The 9,617-nt window shown below is 60.5% G+C and overlaps 1 long non-coding RNA gene across 1 annotated transcript; it reads left to right on the top strand.

The window, feature by feature from the left end:
• The first annotated feature begins 3,673 nt into the window (after positions 1-3,673).
• Positions 3,674-7,724, top strand: LOC149119924 (uncharacterized). The gene is made up of 3 exons (XR_016227034.1): positions 3,674-4,300; positions 6,862-6,948; positions 7,535-7,724. It is a non-coding gene; the product is annotated as an uncharacterized LOC149119924 (long non-coding RNA).
• Positions 7,725-9,617: the final 1,893 nt, after the last annotated feature.

The raw sequence follows: 9,617 nt of genomic DNA, 5'->3' as shown, positions 1-9,617 counted from the left end.
GGGGGGGACCTGGGCGGCCACAGTGGGGTGAGCCGGGCAGCCATGGAGGCAGGGGGTGGACAGGTCTGAGATCTCCCCCAGCCCAGCCTCTGACCGGGGCGGGGGTCCTCAGAGGCAAAACCTTTCCCCTCTCCAGCCCGTGAGAGCCCAGGGTGAGCCCCCTGACCACCCCGGGTCAGTCTTCCTCTCTGAGCCCTAGATGAGCGCTGGGGTGGGTGGGTTTGGACAGTGACTCATTCATTCATGTTATCCAGGCATGCGTGTGACAGATCCTGCAGCAAAGACGAAGATGCTGAGCAGTCCCAGGGAGGCGGGGACGGTGGAGATTCACGGCCCAGGCAGGGTGTGCAGAGAGGTGGCCCCAGTCTCTCCCCAGCATGGTGTGGGGTCCTCCTGTGCGCACACGCATATCCACCCTGCAGTGTCCTACCCAGCCTGCCCACTTGGCTCTGTCCTGTGGGCTTTTTAATTTTTTTTTAAAAGATTTTATGTATTTGAAAGGCAGAGTGACAGAGAGAGGGAGAGAGACAGAGAGAGAGAGAGAGTGAGAGGTCTTGCATCTGCTGGTTTACTCCCCATATGGCCACACTGGCTGGCCAGGGCTGGGCCAGGCCAAAGCCAGGAGCCAGGAGCTTCTTCTGGGTCTCCCACGTGGGTGCAGGGGCCCAAGGACTTGGGCATCTTCTGCTGATTTCCCAGGTGCATCAGCAGGAAGCTGGATGGGAAGCGGAGCAGCCGGGGACTGGAATGGGCACTCACACAGAACGCCAGTGTCACAGGCTACATCTCGACGCCAGCCCCACGCTCTGTGTCCCACTTCTGCTGCCACTTCCTTGTTCTGGCTCCTGGAGCCAAGAATGTGGCTGAGAGCCTCATGGGCACTGAAACCCAGCCTGGACTGCATGGTGCCCTGGCCCTCGCGGGCTGCACACAGCAGTGCCAGGACACGGCCATGGGGCTCCGGGAGAAGCCCCCAGCAGGCACCACCTCTCCATGAGAAAAAAAGACATCGGCGCTGATAAACTCCCTGGGGTAATGGCTGGGACTTCGAGACACAAAGTGGCTTCCCTCTAGGTAGGGCTGGGTTTGGCCAGGGGCACAGGGGGTCCTGGAACTGCTCAGGTGTGTGGCCGGGCCTCGGGTTCCCCTTGCACCTGGTCACCCGTACTCCAGCTGCCATCAAGCTTCCCCTATGGGATAGGGACTCCTGACCCCTCCTGGCGCGGCTCTGTCTCATCGCAGAAGTTCCGAGCCAGGCCAGCAGAGGGCGCCCGAGGGGGGCGGGGCTCCAGGGAAGACCAGGCTGGTGCCTGCAGGAAGCAGCGGGGGGCCCTGGACTCTGGCGTCCTGCAGGTGGGGTAGGCAGCGGGGTGTGTGTGTGTGTGTGAAGCAAGATGGAAACCTGGCTCCACTCTGCCTGTCCCACCAGCTTCTGCAAACCTCACCACCTCCCCCACGACCCCCACCATGCTCTGTGGATATGACGTGCTGTCCTGGGACACCCCCCCCCCAATCCGCTTTCTGGTAAAGGAGGGGCTTCCTGATGGTGGGCGGTGCCTAGGGGTGGGAGAAAGTCCCCCGGGGAGTGGAGGGGGAGACAGCCAAATTCAGACAGACCCCATGGGCTGCCAGGTCTGGAGTAGGGAGTTGAGGGCGTGGGGAGTTGGGGGCGGGCCTCAGGGCATGGGGAGGAGCCTGCCTCGTGGGGTGGGCTGAGGCGGGAAGCCTTCCTGGAGGCTGTGGGCACACAGAGCTGGCCTTGCTTGCCCAGTGCTGATTACCCAGCCCCTCAGGGCTGGCAAGGGGTCTGAAGGAAAAGGGAAGGCCTGGGGGGGCTGGAGTGGCAGCATGGGGCCAGCCCGGCTTGTGGGGTCCAGATGCCCCCCGCCTGGACCACCCACCCATTCCCCAGCCAGAGCCCCTCCCCACCAGGCCCCCTCTGCGACCCTTCCAGCCTGGGTCCTCCTGCACCATACACAGGCTTGTCCCAGTCACGCCCCAGGCCGCCTTGGCTGCCTGTCCCGTCTCCCACTCTGTGTTCTCCTAGGGTCCCAGCGCTCAGTTCCTGCAGCGTCCAGCAGATGGCAGTGTTCCCACCCTTCTGAAGTTGCTCTCTGTTCTCTCACTGGTTGGGTCCGGGGATTCTCTGAGCCGTGGTGGGTTTGTGTCATGGGGTACAGGGGGGGCCTGCAGCTGCTGCCACCTGACCCCGGGAGAGGGGGCATCCCCTCAAAGCCAGCGAGGCGGGGACGATGAAGTATAAAAGGTGCTGTGTGTTGCCAGGGTGAGCGGGGTGAGCAGGGTGAGAGTGAAAGAGTGTGCATGGGTGTGTCAGTGCAGTGTAGAGGCGTGCATGTTTGTGTTGAGCACATGAGTGTGCACACATGTGTTAGTGTATGTGGATGGCTATGTAGGCACGTGTGTGGACACACGTGTGAGTGTGCAAATGTGTGAGTGTGCACGTGCTCATTTTTTTCTTTTAAAAAGATTTGTTTGTGTATTTGAAAGAGTTACAGACACACAGAGAGAGATCTTCCAGATGGCTGCAACGGCCAGGGCTGGACCAGGCCAAAGCCAGGAGCCAGGAGCTTCTTCCCGGTCTCCCACGTGGGTGCAGGGGCCGGAGCACCTGGGGCATCTTCCACTGCTTTCCCAGGTGCAGGGAGCTGCATCGGAAGTGGAGCAGCCAGGACTTGAACTGGCGCCCGTGTAGGATGCTGGCTTTGCAGGCAGCAGCTTTACCCACTACTCCATAATGCCAGCCTGTTGGTTGTTTTTACACCCACACGGCCTCATACCCCCAGCAATCAACTTCAATACCAGCAGCGTGGTATGTAAAGACTGTCTGGGCCCCAAGGCATTTTTCAAACAAATATTAATTTATCTATTTTATGTACTTAAAATCAGAAAGACTGAGAGGGAAGACGAGAGAGAGAGACAGAGCTCTCCCATCTGTTGGTTTACTGCCCGACGCCCACAACAGCCTGGCCCGGGGGGCCTGGAACTCCATCTGGGTCTCCCCGACATGGGTGACAGGGTCCCAAGTGCTTGAGCCATCACCACTGTCCCCTAGGGTGTCCCTTAGCTGGAAGCTGGGACCGTGCGTGAGCAGAGCTGGGACTGGAACCCAGGCACTCTGATACGGGACATTGGTATTCCAGGCAGCATCCTGACTCCTCAGCTAAGCTTCCAGCCACTGGGCAGCATTTCTGCCACAGTCCCTGGCCACTGGCGCCCCCATAGTGGTGGGCACGGGGCTCCAGGCATTCAGGATGGACCCCAGCCATGCAGTGTCCTGGCCGGGGTGGGGGCTGCAGGCCGAGGTGGCAGCCTCCTTCCCTGCCCCCTGTGGATCCCAGCTTCCGCTGCCCAGTGTCCGCCATCAGCCACAGCATATGGGCGCCAGGCAGTATCCTCCTGCAAACTTGAGAGCGAGAACAGCCCGCCAGCTGGGGGCGTTTCACACACACACACACACTCACGCATGCAGATGCAGCGGGATCCTGGTGCCCGGTGGGAGGGGGGTGCTGTTTATAGTCACCAGAACGTTGCAGACCCCAGCTGTCCAGCTGCAGCTGAGCAGTGCTGGGGAGCAGGACAGGGGACTGCCCGGAGGAGGAGGGTCCCCGGCCAGGAGAGGGGATGATAGGCATGGGGGTGGACATGGGGGCCCCATGCCAGCCTGACTGCTTCCGGGGGGGGGCCTCACAGCCAGGCCCCTGAGCGCCCGCGGCTGACATGGTTGGCACTGGAGCCCCCAGGGCCACCTGGCACGGTGCAGTGTGCAGGGCGTGGGGGTGGGGGTGGTCCCTGCTCGTGGCACAGAGCCCACTGCCCCCAGACAGGGACGTCCAGGCCCACCCTACCGGACCCCACGCAAGACCTCGCCGGCTCCCATTTGGACAGCAGCCCCCGCCCCGTGCGCCTCCCTCCCAAGGGTTCCAGCATCGCGGGGAAGACCTTGGGAAGCCGGATACACGCAGCAGGCTCTGTGGCTGTTTTTGGAAAAGAGGGGCTGTAGGCAGAGAGCGAGGGCCGGGCCCGTGTTCCCCGAGAGGTTCGCTGGCTTGCGGCGGGGCGCGGGGTCGGGGGAGGTCTGCGCCTCGCCCCTGCGCCCTGGGTTCTTGGCTCCCCGCCCCCGGCACCACGCGCGCACGCGCAGTGCTGCCTTGCCAAGCCGCGCTGGCCGGGGTGTGAGTTTTCGGCGGCGTCCTCCTCGCCAGCTTGTGTCTCACATAAGGGATGTTTCCATTTTTACAGCAGAAGCGCGGCGGCCCCCGGGGAGCTGCGGCTATGTCAGGTGCTTGGGTGTGTGTGTGTGTGTGGAGGGGAGGGGGTAGGGGTGCAGGCTTGCTCTGCCAGCCCCGGCCCTAATTGCTGTCACTCACGGAATCAGCTCTAAGCCTGGGGCATCAGGGAGGGTCTCCAGGGCAGGCACCAGCCCCTGGGGGAGTTGGGTCTTCTGTCTGGGTCACACACACACACACACACACAGCCTCTCAACAATAGACCCGGAGCAGGGATGAGTCCGGGTGCCACCAGTCTGAGCGCTCCCTGGGGGATCCTTGCGGGGATAGGGGTCTGTGGCGCCTCCCACCATGCGTGGTCAGGGCGGGTCTCCCAGGATACGTGCGGGCCGCATTTCCCTGGAGAGAAATACCTGGTGCTCAGAGCCCGGAGAAGCTGGGTGAGCTTGGTTTCCAGAGGGCTCAGCGCTGAAACCAGGGCAGGAGGGGCAGCCGGCGCCACACGGGCGATTTACAAGGGAGACCGGCTTCCCCTTGCCATCAAAGGGTGCACCTGCAGCGGGGTGGGGGGCCCTGCAAACATCACCCCAGCTCTGTAGGAAGTGGGAGGGAACCTGCAGGGGGGTCTTGACTCCCCCCCCCCCCCCGCCCCGGGAGGCAGCGGGGACCCTGGACTGTGCAGAGAAGCTAAACTGAGACGTGCAAGGTTCAGCTACAGGGTCAGCAGGAGGAGAGGTGTCCAGCCTGGGCCCTGGGGCTCTCCTCTGAGAGCAGGGCATGGTGGCAGTGCTGGGCACCTTCGCCCATGGCTGGGGCTGGGCCCGGGCCCTGGCCGTGTGGCTGGAGGAGGCCTGATGAGGTGGCATTGGTGCCTGCTCCTTCCTGGGCCCGGCTCTGGAGGGGCAGCCTTGCCCACGACTCATATGATGCTGCAGCCACCGTGGGCTGCTCCAGGCCCCGCACTGCACTGGGCCCGGCCTCCAGGCCTTTGCCACTGGAGGTGCCTTGCATTCCCCCGACAAGGGCTCCTGCTCCCCTTCTGACCCTCCCTTGCCCGGGGGTGCCCCCCTCCTGGATAAAAGGGGCCCAGGTAAAAAGTGGAGGGGCCCACAGCCACCCCTGCCACCCGTGTATGGTCACCCAGGGCCATGCCGTGTGCAGTGCCTGAGTTTCCTGCCACCCAGCAGCCCTGGTGTTCACGGGAAGGGATCAGCATTTCCCAGGCACCTGCTGGGGCCTGTTGAGTCCTCCCCAGAGCCTTTGGCCCCTTGTGGGGGCTCTGAGAGCTTGGGGGGGCTGGTGGTTCCTTTTGGGGGTCACACAGCCCACCCTCCCAAGTCCCTAAGCCAGCAACTCCTGTCTTCTTGGCCAAGAACTGTAATGCAAGCCGTACTTTCCCCCTTGTTAAATACAAGGCAGAGTCTCCCCTGGGCCGGGCAGCAGCCAGCTCCTGCGCCTCCTGTGTCTCCCCCGGTGTGGGGGAAGCCTGGCGCCAGCCATTTAGGAATTTGTTCCCCATATATAATGACACAAGAGGACCCGGGGACAGAGTCTCTTTGGGTGACTAACCTCATGGCAGCCACCAGGGTTTGCCGTTTCAGGCACGTACATGTGTGTACACGCATGCCCACACCCATACACGTTCACACATTACAAGTGCACCCACCACACACGCTCAGCACTCGCACGCACGCACACACATGCAATATCCATGTGTGTGATGTATTGACATGTGCATTCACACATGCATGTGGCTGCACACACAATGGTTGCACGTGCTCAGAAGGTCACACATGCACTTCAAAAAGTCCCTTGAGGGAGGGGGAATTTGGGCCAGGAGTCGAGACACGGAAGTACCTGGGTTCAATTCCTGGCTCCGGCTCCCGGCTCCAGCTTCCTGCCGGTGCAGAGGCTGGGAGGCAGCTGTGATGGGTCAAGGTCTCTGTAAGTGGGCTTCTGCCACTCACTTACCTGGGAGACCTGGCTTGAGCTTCCAGCTCCAGGCGCCAGCCTGGTCCACTTCCGGCTGCTGTGGTCATTTGGGGGAGTGAACCAGCAGATAAGAACTCTCTGTCTCCCCAAAAGTGTCCGTGGAAAATGGAGTTCAAAGAGAAATTTATTTTGGTGCAAGATGTTGAAATCCATGCACAGCTTTCTCATGCTACGCATTTCCATGAGCTTTTTAAGATCCTTTTCTACACGGATTTCAATTTTTCTTGCAAAACAACCCCGTCTTTTGATTCCATTTTCTATGCACTCTTTTTTGAGGTAGCCTCATACATTGGCACACACACACACACACACACACACATGTATGCACGCATATGCACATGGTTATGGACACACACGGAGACAGGAAGTTCAAGACCGGCAGGCAACCTTGTCTGCACCTGGCGAGGCATCTGCTGGCTTGTCCATCTCCTGTTACAGAGGGGAGCCCACGGGATCTGGGCTCTAGTCAGGGATTCGAATCCTACCGTGGGCCCACCTAGACCTGTATCTCCAGCCCTCCCAGCCCTGTGCCCACCCCGAAACATCCCCGGGCTGTGGGTGTCCTACCCTGAGCTTCCAGACAGGCTGATGGTTTCTCTGACGCACCTGCCGGCGGCTGCAGCCCACCTGTCACCATCAGAGGCGGATTCTCCCGCCTGTGGAGCCCAGGCTGGGGAGACCCCAGCAGAAACCCAGGCTGAGCATCCAGGTGGGCGGTCACTCTCCTCACCCTGCCCAGAAGATATGCTGACCCTTCCCCCCCCAATCTGCTCCCAACAGATGCACCAGGGAGGGGGCAGGGGGGGGCAGAGCCGGCAGTGCTGCTGGTACCTCCCAGGTGGCTGTGTGTCCAGCCCAGGGGGCCCCACTAGCTTTAGTGAGAAGACTGCTCCCTGGTCTTCTGCAGCCAGGCAGAGCCCTGGGCTCACCAGGCAAGGGAGGAGCTGGGCAGCAGGGATGGGGTACTGAGGGTCCACCTGTACCCCTGCCTGTCCCCCAGCCTGGCCAGCGACATCTCCCAGCAGACCCTCATGGCCCCCCTCCCCGCCCCCTTCCCGTCTTCACTGTCACCAGGGATTGGCTGACCCTGAGAAGGGTGTCCCCACAGGATGGACCCCAGATGTAACAGCATCAGAGATACAGGAAATCAGGGGTGGGGTGTTTGGTCCAGCAGTTAACAGGCTGATTAAGATGTCCACGTGGCACTGTGGTGTAGTGGGCTAAGCCTCCGCCTGCAGTGCTGGCATCCTATATGGGTACCGGTTCAAGTCCTGCCTGCCCCTCTTCTGACCCAGCTCTCTGCTCATGGCCTGGGAAAGCAGTGGATGATGGCCCAAGTGCTTGGGCCCCTGCACCCGCATAGGAGACCCAGAAGAAGCTCCTGGCTCCTGACTGTGGATCAGCTCAGCTCTGGCTGTTGTGGCCATTTGGGAAGTGAACCAGATGGAAGATCTCTCTCTCTCTCTCTCTCTCTCTCTCTCTCTCTCTCTCTCTCTCTAACTCAAATAAATAAAATCTTTTTAAAAGAATGCCCATGTCCCACTTCGGAGCACCTGGGTTTGAGCTCTAGGTCCTGACCCCAGCTTCGTGCCAGTGTGCACCTGGCAGGCAGCAAGTGATGGTTCAAGCAGTTGGGTCCCAGTCACCTACAAGGGAGACCTGGCCTGAGTCCCTGGTTCCGGTTCCTGCCTCTGGCCAAGGGCTGTTGCAAGAATTTGGGGAGTGAACCAATGGATGGGAGGCCTCTCCTTTTCCCTCTCCTTGTCTCTCTCTGTCCCTTCGTCTCTGTAAGGAGGAAGAAAGAGGCGCCAGTGTTATAGCACAGCACGTTAAGCTGCTGGCTGCAATGCCAACGCCAGGGTCCAATACAAGTGCTGGTTCGAGTCCTGGCTGCTCCACTTCCAATCCAGCTCCCTGCTAATGCACCAGGGAAAGCAGCAGAGGATGGCCCAGGTGCTTGGGCCCCTGCCACCCATGTGGGAGACCCAGATAGAGTTCCAGGCTCCTGGCTTTGGCCTGGCCCAGCCCTGACAGGTGCAGCTATTTGGAGGAATGAACCTGTGGATGAAAGATCTGTCTTCCCCCTTCTCTTTCTCTAACTCTGCCTTTCAAATACATAAGATAAAATCTTAGGAAGGGAGGGAGGGAGGGAGGGAGGGAGGATCTGCCTTGTTGGGACGCCCAGGAGGGGTGGCAGGTGCAGGCATCCCAGCCTGCTCACCCCTGCTGCCTGTCACCAGCTAACACCTTGCAGCCCAGTCACCTGCAGTGTGGGGGTGGCGGCCAGCGTCCTTTCTGTGGCTGCCCCAGGCTTGTCCTTCCTGGCAGCTCCCTCTCCCCTCTTTTGCTTGCGAAGGATTTAACAGCAGGGGAGAATGCACCCCACCCTAAATACGGAACCCTGTCCCATCGCCCATGGATAGGCACGGTGAGGGCGCGGCCTCTCTCTCTCTCCCTCTCAGGCTCTCTGGCCCCTCAGCCCCGCCCACCGGCCCCGCCCCTGCCCATGTCCCCCTGGCTGAGCCCAGACACCCACCGCAGCCAACGCCAGCCCTCCTCCCGCTGCCTCCGCCCGACGCCCACCCAGGTCTCCTCCCTGGCCTTGGGCCCGCCCCCGCCGCCCAGCCCAGGGAAGCTGCGCAGAGGGCGGCTGGACCCCTCGACCCGGGCGTCGGAGGCAGCCTTGTCATCCCAGCGTGACGGATGCCCGGCCTGGCTCCGGTCGTCCGGTTTTATGCGTCTCGTTTTATGTTCGTTTTCTTCTCATCGTGTTTTTTCTCTTTTAACTAAAACGATCCATGTATTGAGCTCGCGATTGTCTATTCAGGGGACTCGCTCGGTGGGTGCTCTTGCATAGTAAACAATGGGATGAAACAGAGACCTTTAAAAATTGCACGGCACATAGGCTCACACAATTCGGCGTGGGTCGGGGGCGGGGCTGCTGTTCCTGTGTTATTTTTTTTGGGGGGGGGGAGGAGAAATTAACTGTCTTTAATTGTGGCAAAATACCCATAACGTACGGTTGACCGGTTTCACCATTTTTTGTAATGCATGCAGTTCAGCATCATGGTCATGTCCAGTGGACACCTCCCCACCCCCCTCCCCACCGCCCGGCCTGGGCCCTGGCCTTGGTCATCGCTGCTCTATTTTCTGTGCCTTTTTTGATGACCCTGTGTATGAGCGGAGCCTACGGTACCCGGTGCCTTTGTGGCTGGCCTGTTTTGCCCTCTGGGTTGTGTCTTTCTGCTGCATGGCAGCGGGGGGTGTCAGAGTGGATGTCCTGCTTTTCATTTGGACAGCTTGATTCTGGGTTTTCCAAAAAAAAAAAAAAAAAAAAAAAAAAAAAAAAAAAGGAAAGGAAAGAAAACACACTTTCAG

Source organism: Oryctolagus cuniculus, chromosome 21 (genome assembly GCF_051225735.1).
Source record: "Oryctolagus cuniculus isolate XC-2025 breed Fujian yellow rabbit chromosome 21, ASM5122573v1, whole genome shotgun sequence".
Classification (NCBI taxonomy): Eukaryota; Metazoa; Chordata; class Mammalia; order Lagomorpha; family Leporidae; genus Oryctolagus; species Oryctolagus cuniculus.
This window is presented reverse-complemented; position numbering and strand designations above follow the sequence as displayed.